The sequence below is a fragment of the Bufo gargarizans genome, chromosome 2, assembly GCF_014858855.1.
Source record: "Bufo gargarizans isolate SCDJY-AF-19 chromosome 2, ASM1485885v1, whole genome shotgun sequence".
Lineage (NCBI taxonomy): Eukaryota > Metazoa > Chordata > Amphibia > Anura > Bufonidae > Bufo > Bufo gargarizans.
Window position 1 is genome coordinate 597770807 of NC_058081.1, and position 25258 is coordinate 597796064.

Genomic DNA, 25258 nt, shown 5'->3' on the forward strand with positions numbered 1-25258 from the left:
CCGGTCTGAGTATTTCACAATCTGCTCAGTTACTGGGATTTTCACGCACAACCATTTCTAGGGTTTGCAAAGAATGGTGTGAAAAGGGAAAAACATCCAGTATGCGGCAGTCCTGTGGGCGAAAATGCCTTGTTGATGCTAGAGGTCAGAGGAGAATGGGCCGACTGATTCAAGCTGATAGAAGAGCAACGTTGACTGAAATAACCACTCGTTACAACCGAGGTATGCAGCAAAGCATTTGTGAAGCCACAACATGCACAACCCTGAGGCGGATGGGGTACAACAGCAGAAGACCCCACCGGGTACCACTCATCTCCACTACAAATAGGAAAAAGAGGCTACAATTTGCACAAGCTCACCAAAATTGGACTGTTGAAGACTGGAAAAATGTTGCCTGGTCTGATGAGTCTCGATTTCTGTTGAGACATTCAAATGGTAGAGTCTGAATTTGGCGTAAACAGAATGAGAACATGTATCCATCATGCCTTGTTACCACTGTGCAGGCTGGTGGTGGTGGTGTAATGGTGTGGGGGATGTTTTCTGGGCACACTTTAGGCCTCTTAGTGCCAATTGGCCATCGTTTAAATGCCACGGGCTACCTGAGCATTGTTTCTGACCATGTCCATCTCTTCATGACCACCATGTACCCATCCTCTGATGGCTACTTCCAGCAGGATAATGCACCATGTCACAAAGCTCGAATCATTTCAAATTGGTTTCTTGAACATGACAATTAGTTCACTATACTAAAATGGCCCCCACAGTCACCAGATCTCAACCCAATAGAGCATCTTTGGGATGTGCTGGAACGGGAGCTTCGTGCCCTGGATGTGCATCCCTCAAATCTCCATCAACTGCAAGATGCTATCCTATCAATATGGGCCAACATTTCTAAAGAATTCTATCAGCACTTTGTTGAATCAATGGCACGTAGAATTAAGGCAGTTCTGAAGGCAAAAGGGGGTCCGTATTAGTATGGTGTTCCTAATAATTCTTTAGGTGAGTGTATATATACACTACGTGCAGAATTATTAGGCAAATGAGTATTTTGACCACATCATCCTCTTTATGCATGTTGTCTTACTCCAAGCTGTATAGGCTCGAAAGCCTACTACCAATTAAGCATATTAGGTGATGTGCATCTCTGTAATGAGAAGGGGTGTGGTCTAATGACATCAACACCCTATATCAGGTGTGCATAATTATTAGGCAACTTCCTTTCCTTTGGCAAAATGGGTCAAAAGAAGGACTTGACAGGCTCAGAAAAGTCAAAAATAGTGAGATATCTTGCAGAGGGATGCAGCACTCTTAAAATTGCAAAGCTTCTGAAGCGTGATCATCAAACAATCAAGCGTTTCATTCAAAATAGTCAACAGGGTTGCAAGAAGCCTGTGGAAAAACCAAGGCGCAAAATAACTGCCCATGAACTGAGAAAAGTCAAGCGTGCAGCTGCCAAGATGCCACTTGCCACCAGTTTGGCCATATTTCAGAGCTGCAACATCACTGGAGTGCCCAAAAGCACAAGGTGTGCAATACTCAGAGACATGGCCAAGGTAAGAAAGGCTGAAAGACGACCACCACTGAACAAGACACACAGGCTGAAACGTCAAGACTGGGCCAAGAAATATCTCAAGACTGATTTTTCTAAGGTTTTATGGACTGATGAAATGAGAGTGAGTCTTGATGGGCCAGATGGCTGGATTGGTAAAGGGCAGAGAGCTCCAGTCCGACTCAGACGCCAGCAAGGTAGAGGTGGAGTACTGGTTTGGGCTGGTATCATCAAAGATGAGCTTGTGGGGCCTTTTTGGGTTGAGGATGGAGTCAAGCTCAACTCCCAGTCCTACTGCCAGTTTCTGGAAGACACCTTCTTCAAGCAGTGGTACAGGAAGAAGTCTGCAAGGTAAGAAAAACATGATTTTCATGCAGGACAATGCTCCATCACACGCGTCCAAGTACTCCACAACGTGGCTGGCAAGAAAGGGTATAAAAGAAGAGAATCTAATGACATGGCCTCCTTGTTCACCTGATCTGAACCCCATTGAGAACCTGTGGTCCATCATCAAATGTGAGATTTACAAGGAGGGAAAACAGTACACCTCTATGAACAGTGTCTGGGAGGCTGTGATTGCTGCTGCACGCAATGTTGATGGTGAACAGATCAAAACACTGACAGAATCCATGGATGGCAGGCTTTTGAGTGTCCTTGCAAAGAAAGGTGGCTATATTGGTCACTGATTTGTTTTTGTTTTGTTTTTGAATGTCAGAAATGTATATTTGTGAATGTTGAGATGTTATATTGGTTTCACTGGTAAAAATAAATAATTGAAATGGGTATATATTAGTTTTTTGTTAAGTTGCCTAATAATTATGTACAGTAATAGTCACCTGCACACACAGATATCCCCCTAAAATAGCTAAAACTAAAAACAAACTAAAAACTACTTCCAAAAATATTCAGCTTTGATATTAATGAGTTTTTTGGGTTCATTGAGAACATGGTTGTTGTTCAATAATAAAATTAATCCTCAAAAATACAACTTGCCTAATAATTCTGCACTCCCTGTATATATATATATATATATATATATATATATATTTATATATACATTGCAATGCGCAATGCATGGGCACCGACAGTGTGTCCACTGTCTGCAGACGTGAACCCATTGACTTAAATGGGGTCTGCAATCTTCATCCGATAGTACTTTTTCGCTGTGCGGAGGCATGGACAGAAAACCCATGGATGCACTCCATAGGTTTCCGATCTTTGCTTTCATCCGCACCACACCGTATCTTTCGGATTCCAGACCCATTCACTTGGTACGGTGTGCACACGGCTGATGCCTGTATATTGCAGACCCCCTGTTCGCAGGCCACAATACAGGCACAGGCAGTCTATGGTCATATGCATGATACCTAAAGCCATACCTCCTTCCAGTATCCGGCAGGACAGTCCCAGATTTCAGTGGCGATCCTGGTACGGGGGAGGTACAGTCAGGTCCATAAATATTGGGACATCGACACAATTCTAACATTTTTGGCTCTATACACCACCACAATGGATTAAAAAATGAAACGAACAAGATGTGCTTTAACTGCAGACTGTCAGCTTTAATTTGAGGTTATTTACATCCAAATCAGGTGAACGGTGTAGGAATTACAACAGTTTGCATATGTGCCTCCCACTTGTTAAGGGACCAAAAGTAATGGGACCTTTGGCTTCGCAGCTGTTCCATGGCCAGGTGTGCTATTCCCTCATTATCCCAATTACAATGAGCAGATAAAAGGTCCAGAGTTCATTTCAAGTGTGCTATTTGCATTTGGAATCTGTTGTTGTCAACTCTCAAGATGAGATCAAAAGAGCTGTCACTATCAGTGAAGCAAGCCATCATTAGGCTGAAAAAACAAAACAAACCCATCAGAGAGATAGCAAAAACATTAGGCGTGGCCAAAACAACTGTTTGGAACATCCTTAAAAAGAAGGAACACAACGGTGAGCTCAGCAACACCAAAAGACCCGGAAGACAATGGAAAACAACTGTGGTGGATGACTGAAGAATTCTTTCCCTGGTGAAGAAAACACCCTTCACAACAGTTGGCCAGATCAAGAACACTCTCCAGGAGGTAGGTGTATGTGTGTCAAAGTCACACAAGAGAATCAAGAGAAGACTTCACCAGAGTGAATACAGAGAATTTACCACAAGATGTAAACCATTGGTGAGCCTCAAAAACAGGAAGGCCAGATTAGAGTTTGCCAAAAGACATCTAAAAAAGCCTTCACAGTTCTGGAACAAGATCCTATGGACAGATGAGACCAAGATCAATTTGTACCAGAGTGATGGGAAGAGAAGAGTATGGAGAAGGAAAGCAACTGCTCATGATCCTAAGCATACCACCCTATCAGTAAAGCATGGTGGTGGTAGTGTCATGGTGTGGGCATGTATGGCTGCCAATGGAACTGGTTCTCTTGTATTTATTGATGATGTGACTGCTGACAAAAGCAGCAGGATGAATTCTGAAGTGTTTCGGGCAATATTAAATGCTCATATTCAGCCAAATGCTTCAGAACTCATTGGACGACGCTTCACAGTGCAGATGGACAATGACCCAAAGCATACTGCAAAAGCAACCAAAGAGTTTTTTAAGAAAAAGAAGTGGAATGTTATGCAATGGCCAAGTCAATCACCAGACCTGAATCCGATTGAGCATGCATTTCACTTGCTGAAGACAAAACTGAAGGGAAAATGCCCCAAGAACAAGCAGGAACTGAAGACAGTTGCAGTAGAGGCCTGGCAGAGCATCACCAGGGATGAGACCCAGCGTCTGGTGATGTCTATGCGTTCCAGACTTCATGCTGTAATTGACTGCAAAGGATTTGCAACCAAGTATTAAAAAGATAAAAAGTTTGATTTATGATTATTATTATGTCCCATTACTTTTGGTCCCTCAACAAGTGGGAGGCACATATGCAAACTGTTGTAATTCCTGCACCGTTCACCTGATTCGGATGTAAATACCCTCAAATTAAAGCTGACAGTCTGCAATTAAAGCACGTCTTGTTTGTTTAATTTCAAATCCATTGTGGTGGTGTATAGAGCCAAAAATGTTAGTATTGTGTCAATGTCCTAATATTTATGGACCGGACTGTATGTCCAAAATGAATCAGTTTTACCCTAATGCATTCTGAATGGAAAAGGATCCCCTCAGAATGCATCAGTTTGCCTCCGTTCAGTCACCATTCTGCTTTGGAGGCGGACACCAAAACGCTGCTTGCAGCTGAGCCAAACGGATCCATTCTGGCACACAATGTAAGTCAATGGGGACGGATCCATTTTCTCTGGCACAATAGAAAAAGGATCCGTCCCTATTGACTTTCAATGGTGTTTAAGACTGATCCGTCATGGTTATAGAAGACATAATACAAACAGATCCGTTCACGACTGATGTATGCGGTTATATTATGGTAACAGAACCCTTTTTGCAGATCCATGACGGATCCGCAAAAAACACAAGTGTGATGATCACGCTTCAGAAGCTTTGCAATTTTAAGAGTGCTGCATCCCTCTGCAAGATATCTCACTATTTTTGACTCAGGCACATAGTGTCCCTCTTCCTTCTATTCTAAAGTTGGGAGTAATCTAAAGCACTGATGAAATGACACCAAATGTGCTGTTGTTACTATGGTATCACAGTTGATCAGGGATGTCATGTGACCACTCCTCTGAAGATGCTTGCTGTGATGCATGCTGGGATTTTTACTTTCACTTTGCAGCTGCTCCGCCCACACAGCCTCTCCTTAATGGGAGCATACTATGCTAAATGCAATAGAAAAATGATATATATACAGTATATCTGTCATGATACAAATTCCTCTTGGCTTTAGTTATTGTCTACTTTATTTGTTTTTATACTTATGGTGGCCAACCCCAAGTATTTTCATTTTCTAAATTCCCGGAGAACTCCTTTAAGCGCTTTTCTGACTGCTTCTAGAAGAAAAGTCCTGGGGACATGAAGCAGCTGTTACAGCCATGCCTTTCTCTAATCTGACGGAAGTTCTTCATAACAGTGGTGATAACAGTTCTGGATATATATTTGCATCAGCGAAACCAATTACTCACTTAATAGAAAAACACAGCAACATTTGTTGAATGGAAAAAGCCAGCTGGAGAGACGAGCGTGCAATGCGTTTACCAGAGAAAAACACTTCAGTATTCACCTTTCCCCAGGAGAGCATCATCCGCTGATGTTCTGTATCACTTGTTATGGTGTTTGAGCAAGAAGAATGAAATAAATTATTAACGTTATATAACAAACCATACAACGTAAGCAACTGCCAAACTACTGCTTATTGTAGTGTACAGTGTCCTTCTGCTAGAGCAACTTGTCACATGTAGCCCTGACTCTTTATGCCACAGTGTTGGGACTACAGTATCTACTTTTGCTTTAGGTTGTGCCAACTGAAACAACATGGAAAACATATGCATTCCTGCTAGTAATTAGGAACTAAAATGACAGCACATGAAAATAGTCCACATTATTTAAATGGCATACATAAAATAAGTGCTGTAATACCCTTAATCAACCTGAAAAGGGGGTCAAAGGGTTAAAAGGTGCAACATACACAAAATAGGCACAACTGGGATTTTTCTTCACTCTGAGAAAGCAGGCAGGAGATCCTGTAAACAATATGGCCTTGCTGCAATTGGTATTTCAGTGGCCGACCATTACCACTGAGCCGTGGGTAACTGGCAGCAGCAACAGAGGGCCAAAACAACGAAGGACTCCTGTCCTGAAAGGGTTAATCCACTTTATTTAGGGTCCCTTGGCAAAATAAATCAAATCAGTGGCCTAGCAGGCCAATTCACAGGGGCAAGTCAAATCCACTAGGCATCTCAGTGGTGCTCCCTGGCTCCATTTGTAGACTGGGCCTGTACTGAGGATCAACAGGCGGATGTGCCCACAACACAGTATTGGGGGGCAACTGCAGCATGAATGGACCCCTAATATGTATTGGCCCCATAGGCCTAGGGGTAATCAGGGTTGCTGACCGCACCGGTGCAGGCATGGCAATTGGAGGTTGCTGCACTGGCCTGGGTACCGCTGCTGCAAGCGGTCCGGTGGGTTCCTGGACGACTGGCTCTGTGCGCCGGTGCACAGCGTAGGAAGACCTCACCGCAGGTGCTGACACTAAAGAGGGCCGGCTGGAAGGGACAGGTACTCTCACCTTAGACCCAGAGACGTCCGAGTCCTTAAGTCCTTTTTTCTTTCAGGTCAGGTGGAGTCTGGATCCTGGCGAAGGCAATCTGGCGCAGCTCACGTAGTTTCTTCTCCAACCGCACGATCTGGTCGTCCAGGCTTTCGGAGTCGGGATCGCTGTCCTCCGCTGTCGCCGCCGGCACTTGTACAGGAGTTGGTGCATCCTGCGCAGCCGCTGCAGGTTCAGGTGAGGCGTCCGCTTTTCTTCCTCTTCTGATGTTGTCCAGGGCAGCACGGAATCTTTTGGCATCTTCCAGTTCACGGACAGTCTTCTCCCTGCGAGGCAACTCAGGTGAGGGCCTTGGGCTTACCCTCTTCTCCACCACTGTAGGTTGCCAAAAGACGTTCAGGCCAATGAAGGAGCCCCGTTCTTGGAAGGCATGATGGGCCGGTTCTGGAGAGCGCACAGGTTCGCGCTCGCAGCCAGGGTGGTCCTCATCGTTTTCCCAGTCCTCCGTTTTCTTTCTAGGACGGGACACGGCAGTGGCGTAGGGGCCTCGCAGGCCCTCGGCAGGGGTGAACTCTACTTCCTCTCCCTCGCGGAAGTTATGCAGATGCTCTGGGAGGTAACTCCGCTTGACGGACCTCCGATTCACGTATAAGTCTCTGCCGGTAATATAGTCCTTGATAAAACCGAAGCCTCGATCCTTGTCAAAGGCCACAACCAACCCCATTCTCCTTTCCAGGCGGGGTTGGGTGTCAGTGTGGCACTCCTGAACGGTCTTTGCCAGTTCTTCATAGTAGATCTTGGTCTTGGTAGTTTTCTTTATTGCGGCCTCCCGGATCTCTGCCATCAATGCTGACCACTTGAATGAGGGCTGGAAAAAGTCTCTCCAGGAGCCATAGTAGGTCTCCGGTTGCGTCCTCGGCGGCGGGCAGGTGGGTCTCTCCGGTCCCGGAGAGTAGGCCAGTGGAGCGTCCTCTTGCTCTACACCAACAATGTTCATCTTTAGCAGATCAGGCGCAGACATCCCAGCAGAGCAGTCTTCACTCTTCAACATGCTCGATCCTTCTCTGGAGAGCGACAGGGTGGCGCCAACAATTTCAGACAGATCCTCCCATTGCACTGGGAGGCCGCCCCCCAGGTACTCCAGTATGGGGGAGGCGGAGTCAATTTCTACAGACATGTAAATTTCCAGACAGGGCGGTGGCGCGGACATATAGCCTTTCCCGCACTTTTCAGCAGAAGGCGCCAATTTTTACCGCCAATTCAGTATGAAGATGACGCAGCAAACAAATCCAGTCAGGTTAAGCGGCCATCTTTGAGCTAAATCGCTGTCTATTCACTGACAGCAAGCGGTGACTTAAATCGGCAGCAAACAGTCCATACAATACAATCTTCACACCGCAATTATTACAGTTCACTTTGGCCCAGCAATTTTCAATAAAGCAATTAGGGCTTGTCACTTTATGGCAATAAACAGCACACAGTTTCTGTATCCGCAATGGCGCAGGAATGTTTATATCCTGTTCGTGACGCCAATTTATGCAACACGCCAGACCTGCAGGGTATAGCGACAGTGAGGTCACGGTATGGGCAATCGAGTGTTACTCACTTCTTGGAGGACCCTGGGCAGGCATGCAGCAGTGAATGAGAGGCAGACACTAGTTCCTCCGGGGCACACTCTGGGTGTAGAGACCTGGCCTGATGTTGGGTGAGGTGCCCTGGTTGTTACAGGTGTTCAGAGTGCCTGAGGCAAGGTCCCTTTAAGTATTGTGATGCCAGTGCCTGTAACGGTGGCACACCGGTTTTCAGTAGCAATAAGTGAGGTACACTGATGGTATGGTGAACCAAACATTGCTTTACTTATAACAGTCCAACTTTGTACATCAAGATGGTAATACAGTCCTTTACAGTCCCAAATGCACAGCAGGTTTATCACAGAAGGTTTCAATCTCGCAAGATACTTGGAGGGTATATAATAATGCTTGGCAGTACTATGCTGCTCTATCCCCACAGCTATTCTAGCTGGCTGGATCCCAAGGCCCGGATGCCTATTCGCTGGCTTAAATCCTTGGTATGAATTCCTTCCTCCAGTATTGGCACTTGCTTAAGGTTACAGTACCTTTGTTTCCTAGCTGTCTCACTGCTTCAGGTGGCAGGTGACTGCAGGTTGCTCCCAGGAGGTGCTGTCCTACTACTGGGGTATCTCAACTGATCTATCCTTAGCCTCAGGAGCTTCAGGCTGACGAGGTAACTCCTCTAGTCCCCTGGAATACACTACGGTCTCCAAGCAGGCTGTACTCCATCTAGCCCCTTGGTGCAGCTAGAAACCAGGACTATCCAGCTGCATGTCAGGAGGAGGCTCTCAGCATATCTTGGGCTGGTGCCTTCTCACTTCTGTCTCCTCAGACTCCTGACTATGACCTCACCACTCCCTGTCTGGGCCTGGACATTTATACTAGGAGCTCCCTATCTCCCTCTAGTGTCTGGGAGGCTAAACTACACCCAACTAGGCCTGAAAAACATATGACAGGGTAAACATAGCATGTAAAGACACACAGTAAATTACATTAAATGCGTAGATCAATACAATATCACTGTCCCTTGTGAGTAGAAGTACACGCTACCCAATTGACCCTTGTGTAGTGCCCACTCCTACCTAGTGGGACACTACACTACTTTTCTAGATATTAGTGTTTGTTTCCATATTGGATATCATATTTAAGAGCAGATTGGTATCCCCTTGTTATGAGTATTAATCTCAGTTACTCGCAGGGTTTCTCTAGATGCGTACGTCTCCAAGAGAACCATTATAAACACCTGAGTTCATGGTCTCTTAAAATCTGTCGGATTCAAACAAATGCCATGTGATATGTGTAGGCTCTTACCTGCATATCTGGTGGTCCTCCACCCTAATCTCTTCGTGGAGCAGGTGGAACAGACCATTAGAAAAGTGACTACACCTCAATTCTGCCTTACAGTGGATATGGTCATAGCTAGATCTACTCTGTTATGTCAACCCCAAATCTAACTTGGTTGCACATTTGGTAGCAGTAGGTAGCAAAAACCTTAATACATCTGCACTGGTTAAAAATCCACAACCCCCTAATCATGACAGCGGGTTGATTAAAGTGGGCCAGATGTAGGTTCGAGGAGCTATCCGGATGGATTGATAGTACGCATAATACTTACTTAAAGTATTAGAATGGGGCTTACACCTTTTCCTGGCTCACTAGGATTGTTGGAAAGCTTTCAGAGGAAGAGATGGGATCCCCAAAGTGTTATCACGACCGGCATTCCTATCACATACGTGACACAGAGGGAGGGAAAGAGGAAAGTCTGCACCACTAGCTCTAAAGGAAAACACCAAGGGGAGGACAGACAATACAGACTAAACATATAATCCCAGGTGGGCGACAACAGAAGACAACAAAAAGCCCAACAGGGATCCGGAGGATAACACTCTGGAACAACAACCAGGATTCACAGCTCCAGTGGGTCAGCATAGAAGTCCAGGCAGGAAGCTCTATATCTGGCAACTAGAGAAGTGTGAGAGGAGAATATAAGGAGGTTGGGAGTGACAGACAAGAAACAGCTGAGGAGGAGAAGCTATGGATCCCTGAGTGAGACAAAAAGGATTGCAAGGCAAACACAGAAAACTATCATTAAGAAACAATGTGATCTTTAGACATAGAGCGCGCAGCCACCCGCTGCGACTTCCTGACCCCGGGTATAACGGAGTCAGACGTGGCTCTTTACACCCTTGTGACAGTACCCCCCCTTTCACGAGGGGCCTCCGGACACTCAGGACCAGGTCTCTCAGGATGAGAGGCATGGAAAGCCTGAACTAACCTGTTGGCGTTTACCTCTGACGCTGGAACCCACATTCTTTCCTCGGGACCGTAACTCGGCGAACCAGACGAGAATCAACAATTTTGGATATTTGAAACTCCAGATTACCATCCACAATAACAGAAGGAGGTGGCAGCGGTGATGGTTCTAGAGGTGGAACATACTTCTTGAGTAACGACTTATGGAAGACGTTATGGATCTTAAAAGTCTGAGGTAGCTCCAGGCGAAAAGCCACGGGGTTAATGACGGCTACTATTTTATAAGGACCAATGAACCTAGGACCCAGTTTCCAAGAGGGAACCTTCAACTTAATATTCCTAGTAGACAACCACACAGTCATTCACATCTAGGTCCGGACCTGGCGACCGTTTCTTATCAGCCATGCATTTTTATATTTACCTCCCATATTTTTCAAGTTAGCTTGCACCTTCTGCCATACCGATGAAAGAGATGATGAAAACCGTTCCTCTTCGGGAACCCCAGAAGACTCCCCCCCCCTCTTTGAAAGTACAGAATTGAGGATGAAAACCATATGCACCAAGAAATGGTGACTTGCCAGTGGATTCCTGACGGCGATTATTTATGGCAAACTCGGCTAACGGTAAATATGATGACTACACCTCTTGGTTTTCAGACACAAAACACCTTAGATATGTCTCAAGGTTTTGGTTGGTACGCTCAGTCTGTCCATTCGACTGAGGATGGAAAGCTGAGGAAAAGGACAAGTGTACCCCCAAACGGGAACAAAAAGCTTTCCAAAATTTAGAAATAAACTGGGTTCCCCGATCCGAAACCACATTGGAAGGGACCCCGTGAAGCTTCACGATTTCACTGATAAACACCTGAGCAAGAGTCTTAGCATTAGGAAGTGCGGGTAACGCAATAAAGTGTACCATTTTGCTAAACCTGTCTACTACTACCAAGATAACTGTTTTATCCGCAGACAAAGGTAAGTCAGTGATAAAATCCATTGACAGATGTGTCCATGGCCTATTGGGGATGACAAGTGGCAATAAAGACTCTGCTGGACGTGTATGAGAGACTTTCGCGCGTGCACAAGTAGAACAAGTAGACACAAAATCCATTACATCCTGACGCAACCTTGGCCACCAAAAACGACGAGACAATAGCTCCAAGGTTGCTTTACTACCCGGGTGCCCAGCAAGTGCCGAATTATGATGTTTCTTTAATAATTCGAGACGCAGGTTTAACGGTACAAACAATTTCTCTGAGGGGCAACACCTTTCCCTCCAGAACAGAGTGTACAGCAGAGACAACCACTCCTCTTTGTAAAATAGGTACCGGATCACTAACATTACCCCCTCCAGGGAAACTACGAGATAATGCGTCTGCCTTGGTATTCTTTGCCCCAGGACGATAGGTGATAAAAAAAAAAGTTAAATCTGGTAAAGAATAGCGACCACCTAGCTTGTATTGTGGTGAGACGCTTAGCCGATTCGAGGTACAGAAGGTTTTTGTGATCCGTAATCACCGTGACGGGGTGGATTGCTCCCTCTAAGAAGTGACGCCACTCTTCAAGCGCCAGTTTAATCGCCAACAGTTCCCTATTTCCAATATCATAGTTCTTTTCAGCTGTAGATAACTTTTTGGAAAAGAAAGCGCAAGGACGCCATTTGCCAGGAGACGGACCCTGAGACAATACAGCCCCCACTCCCACCTCCGACGCATCTACTTCAACAATAAAAGGCTGGGAGACATCAGGTTGAATTAGAACAGGTGCCGAGGTAAATCTCTCTTTCAGAGAGGAAAATGCAATTTTATCGGCGTCAGACCATTTAGAAAAATCAGTCCCCTTCCTAGTCATGTCAGTAAGGGGTTTAACGATCACTGAATCATTTTTAATTAACTTTCTATAGAAATTAGCGAAACCCAAAAACCGTTGTAGAGCTTTAAGGTTCTCAGGAAGATCCCAATCTAAAATTGCCTGGACCTTCCTAGGATCCATACGGAAACCTGAAGCAGATAATAGATATCCCAGGAACTGTATTTCCTGAACGGCAAAGACACATTTTTCAATTTTCGCATATAATTTATTCGTCCGTAGGACCTGCAGTACCTGTCTGACATGTACTTCATGTGTTTTCAGATCAGCCGAATAAATTAAGATATCATCTAGGTATATCACCACAAACCTGCCGATAAGATGACTAAAAATATCATTAACGAAATGTTGGAAGACAGCAGGAGCATTGGTCAGACCGAAAGGCATGACTAAATTTTCATAATGCCCCTCAGGGGTGTTAAAAGCTGTCTTCCACTCATCCCCTTCCTTGATACGAATCAGATTGTAGGCCCCCCTAAGATCAAGTTTGGAGAACCACCTAGCACCCGCAATCTGATTAAAAAGGTCAGGAATGAGAGGAAGAGGGTATGGGTCTCGAATGGTTATCCGGTTTAGCTCGCGGAAATCTAGGCAAGGACGCAGGCCCCCATCTTTCTTTTGAACAAAGAAAAACCCTGCAGCCACGGGTGAAGAAGAGGGTCTGATGTGTCCCTTAGCCAGACTCTCGGAGATATAATCCTTCATGGCTTGTCTCTCGGGACCCGAAAGATTATATAACCTGGTCTTGGGTAATTTTGCACCGGGAATCAGGTTAACCGGGCAATCATAAGGACGATGAGGTGGTAACTTCTGACAACCCTTTTCAGAAAAAACGTCGTCAAAGTCCGAAATAAATGTAGGTAGGGTAGCTATGGAGGCGACTAAGCAATTGCTATTTAAGAAATTCTCTCTGCAATGCTCACTCCACTCCAATATCTCCCTGGCCTGCCAATCCACCACTGGATTGTGTGCTACCAACCAGGGAAGACCCAATACCACGGCAGAGGGAAGGCCCTCCAGAACGTAACATGAAAGACACTCATTATGGTGGTCCCCTACCCGAAGGTGTAAGTTATGAACAATCTGAGTGAGGTTTCTCTGAGACAGAGGAGCAGAATCAATAGCGAATATGAGAATAGGTCACTGCAGCGTACAGAGAGACAAACCCATAGTGCGGGCAAAATGGGTATCTATCAAATTTACCCCTGCTCCACTGTCTAGAAAGAAATAGTCTCCGTCTTAACACCAAAAACAATAACCGCTGGCAAAACAAATTGAGATGTTCGTATGGAGGAAACGTATACCCCCTGGCTGACATCCTCCGCACAGCCTGGGGTTAGTAGTTTTCAGACGGTCTTTTGTTTTTGAGAAAGGAGGGACAGACATTAATGAAATGACCCCTCCTCCCCCAAAAAAACAAGCCCCACGCCTACGGCGAGCCTCAGGAGGATGGACCTGACGAGTAGTTCCTCCTAGCTGCATAGGCTCGTCTAAGTCAGTACAGACTAACTGCTGCTTGGGAGAGGTTACCAATTGCTCAGGAATTTTCAATCTCTCCCTAAGACGTCTATCTATTCTGATAGAGAGGGACATAACAGCATCAAGGTAAAGGGGGGTCTCATACAGCGCAAGCGCATTCTTAACCCTTTTGGATAACTCAGAGCAGAACTGACTCCTGAGAGCCGGGTCGTTCTACTGAGTATCCGTAGCCCACCTACGGAACTCTGAGCAATATTCCTCTGCTGGCCGATCTCCCTGTAGGAGTCTCCGTAACTTCGACTCAGCCAGGGCGACTCGGTCAAGGTCATCATATATGAGACCCAAGGCCCCAAAAAATTCCTCCACTGACCGGAGAGCCTGGGAACCAGGGGGTAAAGAGAACGCCCAGGATTGCGGGTCCCCCTGAAGCAGGGAAATAACAATCCCCACCCGCTGTTCTTCATTACCAGAGGAGTAAGGGCGCAGCTTAAAATATAATTTACAGGCCTCATGGAACATCACAAATTTGTCCCTTCCCCCAGAAAATCTGTCAGGAAGAACAACCTTGGGTTCTGCAACAACCTGGTTACCCATAGCAACCGCTGGGCTTGCGGTCTGCTGCATTTGCTGCTGTTGCTGGAGGACCGACGCCTTCAATCCTGCCACCTCCAAAGACAGACCTTGAAGTTGTTTTGCCAAAGCAGCAATAGGATCCATACTGGATTCTAAATAGAGAGAGAAAAAGAAAAAAAAAAATATATATATATATATTTATTTTTTTTCCTTCCCAAAAAATGAGGGCCAGATATAATATCACGACCGGCGTGCCTATCACATACGTGACACAGAGCGAGGGAAAGAGGAAGGCCCTGTCCAAGGGAGAGGGAAAGGTGGTGACCCCTATCTCACCTTGCGGCTGGCACCTGGCTGCCCTGACGTCCCTAGACGGGTTCCTCACCCGTATACCGATCACGTGCCTAAAACCCTGGCTTTCCCTAAGATGAGCCCTAGATAGTGTATAGGGCGGTGGGAACACTAGTCCGCACCACTAGCTCCAAAGGAAAACACCAAGGGGAGGACAGACAATACAGACTAAACATATAATCCCAGGTGGGCGACAACAGAAGACAACAAAAAGCCCAACAGGGATCCGGAGGATAACACTCTGGAACAACAACCAGGATTCACAGCTCCAGTGGGTCAGTATAGAAGTCCAGGCAGGAAGCTCTATATCTGGCAACTAGAGAAGTGTGAGAGGAGAATATAAGGAGGTTGGGAGTGACAGACAAGAAACAGCTGAGGAGGAGAAGCTACGGATCCCTGAGTGAGACAAAAAGGATTGCAAGGCAAACACAGAAAACTATCATTAAGAAACGACGTGATCTTTAGACATAGAGCGCGCAGCCACCCGCTGCGACTTCCTGACCCCGGGTATAATGGAGTCAGACGTGGCTCTTGACACCCTCGTGACAAGTGTGCAGTGTTGGCACTATTAATACAAATACTGATCGCCGAGGGCATAACTAGAAAATGTTCGGCAGGGCAGATAGAAAATTTAACCTAGGCAGGTTTGTGGAGCTCCCTTTGAACTTTAAGGTGCTGGAGCTCCTGGGCCATATGGCCCATGTGTCCTGTTTATAATCTGGCCCTGTATAAAAGCTTACTTTAACAGCAGAAAATGTTCTATAAATTGGTTGTCCAGCTTTTTAAAGCTTTTGTTTTCCAGCCTCCCTATCCATTGGATCTGTGTGGAGGGAAGAATACTTAACTACTTTTAGCCACTTGGTTCCAATTCTTTTGGTCCACTGCTGCATTCGCTTTGCTCTGGTTTCTGCTTGTAAACGTTTGGAATGGAGAAGGGTCACGTGTGCTGCTGCTGCCAATGACGGGCCGCAGCAGTTACGTGCCCTCTAAGCAGCACATCACTAGGTCATGTGGTGCTTGGGGATCGAAGGAGCAACTGACCCAAGTGGTGGGTAACAGGTGCAAATACTTCCCTCCCTAGGTCTGGCGGGTAGGGGGGAGGGGTTGAACTATATGTTTTAAAAAGCTGGAAACCACTTTAAGCCTTTTTTAAATAGTGTGACGTGAAACTGTATTCTACAAAAACACTACAGTCTGTTTGCAGAATAATTGCAGTGATAGCTAAAATAAGGAATGTTTTCTTGTTATTGTGTCACTGCCATCAGAAAGCCCAGGGTAATGTCACTTCTACAATCCGTTAAACAATAAGGACCCTCTGACCTCGCTGTTGATACTGATCAGACTCAGCAGTCATTGTACACGTTGCAGGCTCAAACTGCTCTCTAGATTTCTTAGCACTTTCATCTTCTGGGCTTTTAGATGTAATGACTAAAGTACAGCAGTAAAAAAAACTTAATTCCATCATCTGACAGTGTCTGGTATTTGTGTCCCTTGGATAATACCGATCCCATACATTTGGACCATTACAGGCAATTTTATGATGGAATCTAATGGAAGAAAGAGCCTCTTGTTTTCTGGAAGATGATAAACTCATTCCTGCCCCGATGAAAATAGCTTTTGATGACTCCTTTCATTGATGTATTAACTTGAATGAAAAATATGACCATGATGTTTGGACATGTGAATGGTAGCTGTGATTCTAGACTCACCACACATACAGTCAGGTCCATAAATATTGGGACATTGACACAGTTCTAACATTTTTGGCTCTAAACACCACCACAATGGATTTGAAATGAAACAAACAAGATGTGCTTTAACTGCAGACTGTCAGCTTTAATTTGAGGGTATTTACATCCAAATCAGGTGAACGGTGTAGGAATTACAACAGTTTGCATATGTGTCTCCCACTTGTTAAGGGATTAAAAGTAATGGGACAGAATAATAATCATAAATCAAACTTTTACTTTTTAATACTTGGTTGCAAATCCTTTGCAGTCAATTACAGCCTGAAGTCTGGAACGCATAGACATCACCAGACGCTGGGTTTCATCCCTGGTGATGCTCTGCCAGGCCTCTACTGCAACTGTCTTCAGTTTCTGCTTGTTCTTGGGGCATTTTCCCTTCAGTTTTGTCTTCATCAAGTGAAATGCATGCTCAATCGGATTCAGGTCAGGTGATTGACTTAGCCATTGCATAACATTCCACTTCTTTCCCTTATAAAACTCTTTGGTTGCTTTTGCAGTATGATTTGGGTCATTGTACATCTGCACTGTGAAGCGTCATCCAATGAGTTCTGAAGCATTTGGCTGAATATGAGCAGATAATATTGCCCAAAACACTTCAGAATTCATCCTGCTGCTTTTGTCAGCAGTCACATCATCAATGAATACAAGAGAACCAGTTCCATTGGCAGCCATACATGCCCACGCCATGACACTACCACCACCATGCTTCACTGATGAGGTGGTATACTTAGGATCATGAGCAGTTCCTTTCCTTCTCCATACTCTTCTCTACCCATCACTCTGGTACAAGTTGATCTTGGTCTCATCTGTCCATAGGATGTTGTTCCAGAACTGTGAAGGCTTTTTTAGATGTTGTTTGGAAAACTCTAATCTGGCCTTCCTGTTTTTGAGGCTCACGAATGGTTTACATCTTGTGGTGAACCCTCTGTATTCACTCTGGTGAAGTCTTCTCTTGATTGTTGACTTTGACACACATTCACCTACCTTCTGGAGAGTGTTCTTGATCTGGCCAACTGTTGTGAAGGGTGTTTTCTTGACCAGAGAAAGAATTCTTCAGTCATCCACCACAGTTGTTTTCCGTGGTCTTCTTTGCTATCTCTCTGATGGGTTTGTTTTGTTTTTCCAGCCTAATGATGGCTTGATAGTGACAGCTCTTTGGATCTCATCTTTAGAGTTGACAGCAACAGATTCCAAATGCAAATAGCACACTTGAAATTAACTCTGGACCTTTTATCTGCTCATTGTAATTGGGATAATGAGGGAATAACACACACCTGGCCATGGAACAGCTGAGAAGTCAATTGTCCCATTACTTTTGGTTCCTTAACAAGTGGGAGGCACATATGCAAACTGTTGTAATTCCTGCACCGTTCACCTGATTTGGATGTAAATACCCTCAAATTAAAGCCGACAGTCTGCAGTTAAAGGGACTGTCACCAGTTTCTAACCCCCACTTTTAAAAATATTGTTCTGTCCATGGAGCCCTTGTGATTACTAAGGTGTTGTTATAAGCTAAATCTGCTGGCTCGTTTTGATAAAAAAAAGTTTTATCTAACCTGTCAGTCATAAAGTTAAGGTGCCCAGGGCGTTTCTCATGGCCTGAAGATGCTGCCGCCGTTGGTGCCCAGCTCCTCCTCTGCTCTGGTCAGCGCCGCCTGAAAATCATAAGATACGCCTCTGGCTCTCCCTCACTCCCCCTCCTTCTTTTCTAAGATCCCCCGCGTGCGCACAGGCCTGTGCCTGATGCGCCCGTGCAGACTTTTCGGTTCAGCCTCATTGAGCGAAGTGCGCATGCGCAAGCACTTCGCTCAACCTCCCGATAACGCGAACACTGCCGCACGCGCGGGATCTTAGAAAAGAAGGAGGGGGGAGTGAGGGAGAGCCGGAGGCGTATCTCATGATTTTCAGGCGGCGCTGACGAGAGCAGAGGAGGAGCTGGGCACCAACGGCGGCGGGCGGCATCTTCAGGCCATGAGAAACGCCCTGGGCACCTTAACTATATGACTGACAGGTTAGATAAAACGTTTTTTTTATCAAAACGAGCCAGCAGATTTAGCTTATAACAACACCTTAGTAATCACAAGGGCTCCATGGATAGAACAATATTTTTAAAAGTGGGGGTTAGAAACTGGTGACAGAGTCCCTTTAAAGCACATCTTGTTCATTTCATTTCCAATCCATTGTGGTGGTGTAAAGAGCCAAAAATGTTAGAATTGTGTCGACGTCCCAATATTTATGGACCTGACTGTATAACTTGTGTTCTACATTTGTGTGTGATCATACACCATCTTTTCCACTATTATTTAGACTATTGTTACTTTATATGAGGCCTTTAGGTTACCAGAGGATTGTGTAAGTGCATAGACATATAAGATGACATCTTTGTGTCCAGAAGCTGAGAGTCCTACAACTCTAAGCAGTGCACCAGGACAGTAAATGACTTTTATTTAGGCGTACTTATTGAGTGTCTTAGCTCATGGACTCAAGGAGGAATCAACGGGTGTCTTAGCACCCACCAATGGACTTCCACCAATGTATGCTTTTGAAATGTAACAATAAGATATTAAATAACTGGAACATTTGTCAGTGGTTCAGCTCCTGGACACCTAGCACTGTTATCTCCAGGAAGGATGCGGCTGGCCCACCAGAGGGCCTATTGACCTCCATTATGTATATATATATATATATATATATATATATATATATATATTGGGCCCTAAAGGCACACTAGAACACAACTCTACTTAAGGCTGATTTAGGGTCTATCACCCGCTGCCCGAAAATGCTGACAAGTTAATTCACAAATAACTTAGTGGAAATACTATCTGCAGTACAGAGATTTGGGACACCTTCATACTCCATTATTTATTGGGTATAGGACCTCAGTTCTCATCAGGCTTACAAAGAGTTTGTATGTTCTTTCTGTCTTCTCTTTTAAACCTCTGGTTGTATTAGATTCCGTCTAAAAATAATTTTTTAACGTGAGGCTGTACACAGGATGTTTAAGCCAAGGGACATGATTAACCCCTTAATGACCGCTGATACGGGTTTCTACAGCGTCCATTACAAGTAAGTTATGTGTACTCCAAAATGATGTCACTAAAAACTACAACTTCTCCCACAAAAAACAAGCCCTCATACTGTAGGGTTGCAGATAATGGCTCCACTAACGCTTAGGCAGGTAGTGCAATTTAACAGTGCTTTACTGAAACTGTTAAATTATTCAACAAATAGCGTGTCAGATTCAACTAGCACACACTTTAAATGTTTTTTAAATTTCGACATAGTAGACATCCATCCATGTAGTGGTCTGCAGGGATCCGATAGGTTACCATGGTTACCATGACAGCCTGGGCCCTGCTGAGGCTTTACAGGGCTGTCATAGTAATCTGCACAAGGCACAGCTCAGCAGGCAGTGTGTTAAAATCCTATTCACCCTAATAGATCACTATTAGGGTAAATGGGATAAGGGATTAAAAGATCCCAGGTTCTAGCCCCTAAGGGGAGTAATAGTTAAGTAAAAAAAAAAAAAAAAAAATTTAAGTTTAAATCACCCCCTTTCCCAATTTTACATATAAAAATTATTAAACTATAAAAAAATAAACGTATTAGGTATGGCCATGTACAAAAATGTCTAATCTATTATAATATTCAATAATTTTTCCTGTGCAGTGAATGCCGTAACAGAAAAAAGTGAAAAACACAATTCAAAAAATTTTTAGTCACCTTGTCCACCCCAAAAAATTTAATAACAGTCAAACATCACAAAAATGGTACCAATAAAAACTACAGTTCGTTCCACAAAAACAGTCTGTAGACTGAAATATAAAAAAGTTCTGGCTGTCAGAAAATAGCGACGCAAAGAAAATGTAGACTTTTTTTTTTTTAAGTAAGGTTACTTTCACACTAGCGTTTTTTGCGGATCCGTCATGGATCTGCAAAAATGCTTCTGTCACAATAATACAACCGCATGCATCCGTCATGAACGGATCCGGTTGTATTATGTTTTTTATAGCCATGACGGATCCGTCTTGAACACCATTGAAAGTTAATCGGGGATGGATCAGTTTTCTATTGTGCCAGATGTGTCAGAGAAAAAGGATCCAGCCCCATTGACTTACATTGTGCCAGGACGGATCCGTTTGGCTCCGCTTCGTCAGGCGGACAGCAAAACGTTGCAGGCAGCGTTTTGGTTTCCACATCCAGAGCGGAATAGTGACTGAACGGGGGCAAACTGATGCATTCTGCATGGATCCTTTTCTATTCAGAATGCATTAGGGCAAAACTGATCCGTTTTGGACCGCTTTTGAGAGCCCTGAACTCACAAACGGAAATCCAAAACGCCAGTGTGAAAGTAGCCTAATAAAACAAAATAAAAACTATACAAGTTTGGTATCGCCGTAATTGTATTGAACTGCAGAATCAGGACATCATAACATGTTTAGCGCACACATTTCCCCCCCCCCCATTTTCCAGTACAAGACATGGTAAATTAAATGGTGCCATTAAAAATGCATCTTGTTCTGCAAAACTTAGGCCCTTACATGGCTATGTGAACGGAAAAATAAAAAAGTTATGGCTAGGGATGAGCGAATTTCATGTTATGAAATTCGTTTGCGCTTCGTTTGGTGGTAAAAGCAGAATTGCGTTATGGATTCCGTTACCACGGACCATAACGCAATTCTATGATGGAATGTATAACGGAATGCCTTTAGAGGCATTCCGTTATTCATTCCGTCATAATAGAAGTCTATGGGCTGCATAACAGATCTGTCCAGTTTCCGTTATGCAAGAGAGGACTCCCCTGCATAACGGAAACGGGACGGATCTGATATGTAGGCCATAGACTTCCTGGAGACTGGAATAACCCTCTGTTAGGCTACTTTCACATTTGCGTTCGGGGCTCCGCTTGTGAGTTCCGTTTAAAGGCTCTCGCAAGCGGCCCCGAACGGATCCGTCCAGCCCTAATGCATTCTGAGTGGACGCGGATCCGCTCAGAATGCATCAGTCTGGCAGCATTCAGCCTCCGCTCCGCTTGCAGCGTTCGGGTGTCCGCCTGGCCGTGCGGAGGCAAACGGATCCGTCCAGACTTACAATGTAAGTCAATGGGGGCGGATCCGTTTGAATTTGACACAATATGGCTCAATTTTCAAACGCATCCGTCCCCCATTGTCTTTCAATGTAAAGTCTGGACGGATCCGTTCAGGCTACTTTCACACTTAGAATTTTTTTTACAATATAATGCAGACGGATCCTTTCTGAACGGATCCATCGTCTGCATTATATGAGCGGATCCGTCTCAAATGTGAAAGTAGTCTCACACTGTCAGTTCAGGCAAAATAGAAAGGAAGTATGTGTTTCCAATATGGCCGCCCCTTGGGTAGATTCCCAAAAAAAAAAGAAAAAGCAACAACCTTTGAAAAATAGCAAGCACATCGAGGCAGGTTAACTAGACCGATAAATGATGTAGACTAAGACCGACTGTCTAGACCTGCACCAGATTTATCACGGGGCTGAGGCCGGATGATAAATGTGGTGCAAGGACAGACGGGTTTGTCTACCTTTATTTATACCAAATACTGGTTGACTGACCTTAAACAGAATTTTTATCAGAATTGTGGCACATTAGGCCTTGCCCCCTTCCTGCAAAGCCATGCCTGGGCCAGAAGTAAATCATTTCTCTTAATCCAGAATCTAAGTGGACTGACATTGGTAAATATGGGCCATTATATCGGTTCTACGAGGTCTACATGTTGGTACTTTGGTTTATTTTTACATAGTTTCTTCCTTTCCTCCTAAATGTTCATTTGCCTTTTGTGCTAATTCAATTACTGCTGCTTTCTTGGCCACGAAGTGCTCAAATGACATTATGAGCGGACATGTTCATGAGAATTGAGCATTAATGACAGAAATATGACATTTTTTCAGATTAGAAAAGTAATTAACTTTTCTATTTTATGTTCCCGATGAGAAAAATTCCCCCCTGGTGGAGATGAATGAAAGTAAATAGCAATGTCTAGGGACCCTTCACACATTCGTAGCTGCAGGGGAAACATGAGTGTATTTAAGTTCACAGCTTCTTGCCTCCCTGATGTAAGAGCACTGACATTAAGAAGCATGAGTGAAGGACAGAGGCGCATTATTCACATCTAAAAATAATATATAGAAACATTTTGGAGGTGAAACGGTAGCAAATATCCACTGGTTCCTAAATAGACACTGCCACGTAAGAAGACACTAGAATTATAAAAGGTTTGTGGAAGGCCTTGTCACAGATTTTGCATTTGAGCCCAAGAGCTTACAATCTATAAGGAGATAGGGGTGACACAAAAGGTAAAGAATGAAAGTGGTTGTCCAGGATAAGGTAAACCTAGCTGCTTTCTTCCAGAAACAGCATCACACCTGTCCACAGGTTGTGTGTGGTATTACAGCTTACCTTCATTCACTTGGAATAAAGCGGCCATGTTTTTCTAATCCTGGGCAACCTCTTTAAGTGCTTCCCTAGACCATCGGATGCTTTCTCACCCTGATAGACCCACAGGGAGCCAACATTAGATTCTAGAAACTTGTTGGTGTATGTCTAATGATTTGGGTGCTATAGATAGTCTAGATTTACTTAGAGAACAGTGCCAAGTCCAATACTGCCCTGTTCATTAGCTACAAAGGTTTAGAGGGAACATTGTTGTCGTTGTTGTAGCCCTGAGCATGAAGGCCTGGTGAAGCCCTGGAATATTCACCCCCAAAATATGGGGATGTTCTACCTTTTAGATATGGATGACCTATCCTATAAGAATTTCAGATCAGTTAGGGACCGACACACAGTACCCTTACCGATCAGCCATCTTCAGCAGCCACCGACACCAGAAATAAAAGTCTCCATCTACTGTGTAGTGACCCTGCTGGTGTACTATAGCTCACTTGAATGGGAGCAGCTGAGCTTCCTGAGCTTCAATATGCTGGCATGGCCTCTATACAATGGACACAGCTGTCTGCCTCTGGCTCTGTCCATTGTTATGTTTCCAGTACCAGAAGATGCTGATGGGGGTGCTGGTTGTCGGACCCACAACAATCTCATATTGATGACCTGAATATCTTAAAGGTGAAAACCCTTAAATACAATTTTGGAGGTAGGAGAGTGTCCCTAATATGAGCAAAAACTAAATTTTGGAGTTACATTTAAAATATTTTTCTATTACATGGCATGACTTCATGATTTCTAGCTAATATAATATCTGCAATACTGGAAAAATCTCACCTGTGTGAGCTGTAGCAGGCAGACAATGTGGGTGTGTTACAGGAAGGCTATGTTGTATGTATGCAGTGATGATGACTCTGGAACAGGGGAGTAACTACCATAGCGGCAGACCATGCGACTGCTATGGGGCCCAGGGAAAGAGGGGGCCCAGTCTTAGCTGGGATTATCTCCTTCTTCTATTGGACGAGAAAACTTGGTCAAGACTCTACCCTGTAAAGGAACACTTTTTAGCAAACGAGGCAGTGGAAAAAATGGTCCAAGGGTCATTGAAAAAGGTTTAGGCAGAATCCCTTCTGTCCTGTGAGGGGGGCCTGGCTTGATCCTTGCTATGGAACCCTTACTTCTCTATGTACACCACTGCTCTGGAACAGATGTTTTATTCCTTTTTTCCACTTTGGAAACAAGAAGAATTCCTTTGCAATTAATGTGATCATAAATTGTCACTGGAACTGGAACAGTGGGAGAAGAAGGAGAAAAGTTGGTCTGTGATAGTTCAAAGAGGAGTTGACCTTTAAAAGCACTTAGAGGCTGGGATATTAAAGCTTTGCTGGTTGTGTAATTTTCCGCATGGCTGCCCACAGACCTTGTTCTCTTACTGCCTTTCTGTAGAGGAGGGAGAGTCCTTTTTATTCATCGCCTCTGTCGACTGACCTTGGCAAATCTCCTGAATCAATGTTATAACTGTGCCGGGATCCATATTTAATGCGGAATACATTACGTTATCATGTGACCACAAGTTTAGTTTCGGTAGTAAACCGTGCCGTGAAATACTGACCTGTCATTTGTAGGAAGACCAAGTCCTTGTAATTAGGAGAAAGTAAAGTTTGTATTTCTAATGCTATAAGTCACCTTCATGGTTCTGAATAAACCTTATCTACAAGTCTAATTATGTTTTCAGTACAATTCGTCTATCATCAATTAAAATAACCCTGTGGTCTAATCTCAGGTTCTACCGCAATCTCTGAATTCATTATAGAATAAGCGTTCACTAGTTTAAATTTTTTTGAAAGCCATAGATATATAAATTGAAGTACCTGAGTCCCAATACAAAATCTGTGACATGACCCCCACCTAACCTGTGCAATTTCCAATACTGAAGTTATGTGGCAAATGAGCCATGTGGCCTTCTCCAGCACCGGGGCTGGGTGTGACTGCTACCATTGTACCATTAAAGGGATTGTCTGTGTTAGACAAAAATGTGGGCAGCCCCTGTTATGTGGTAAAATACCAAAAGGATTGATTGTCACCCTTCGTCAGGGCCGGACTGGGGATAAAAACCAGCCCTGGAAAAATTTGCACACCAGCCCCACAGCATTGCGTCATTATTTACTTGTTCATAATAGGAGAAAGCGTTCATTTTAAAACACGTGTGTAAACACGAATATGAACTTTGCACCACAATAGCTCTTTTGTAGAACCCCATTGTTCATATTACTGTTTTACTGGCTAGGGCAGCA

The 25258-nt window shown here is 44.4% G+C and overlaps 1 protein-coding gene across 1 annotated transcript in view; it reads left to right on the forward strand.

Moving 5' to 3' along the window:
* The window catches only part of TMEM88B (transmembrane protein 88B), a 164955-nt gene that overhangs the window by 134026 nt on the left and 5671 nt on the right, over window positions 1–25258 (forward strand). The gene's annotated exons all lie outside the window — the stretch shown is intronic.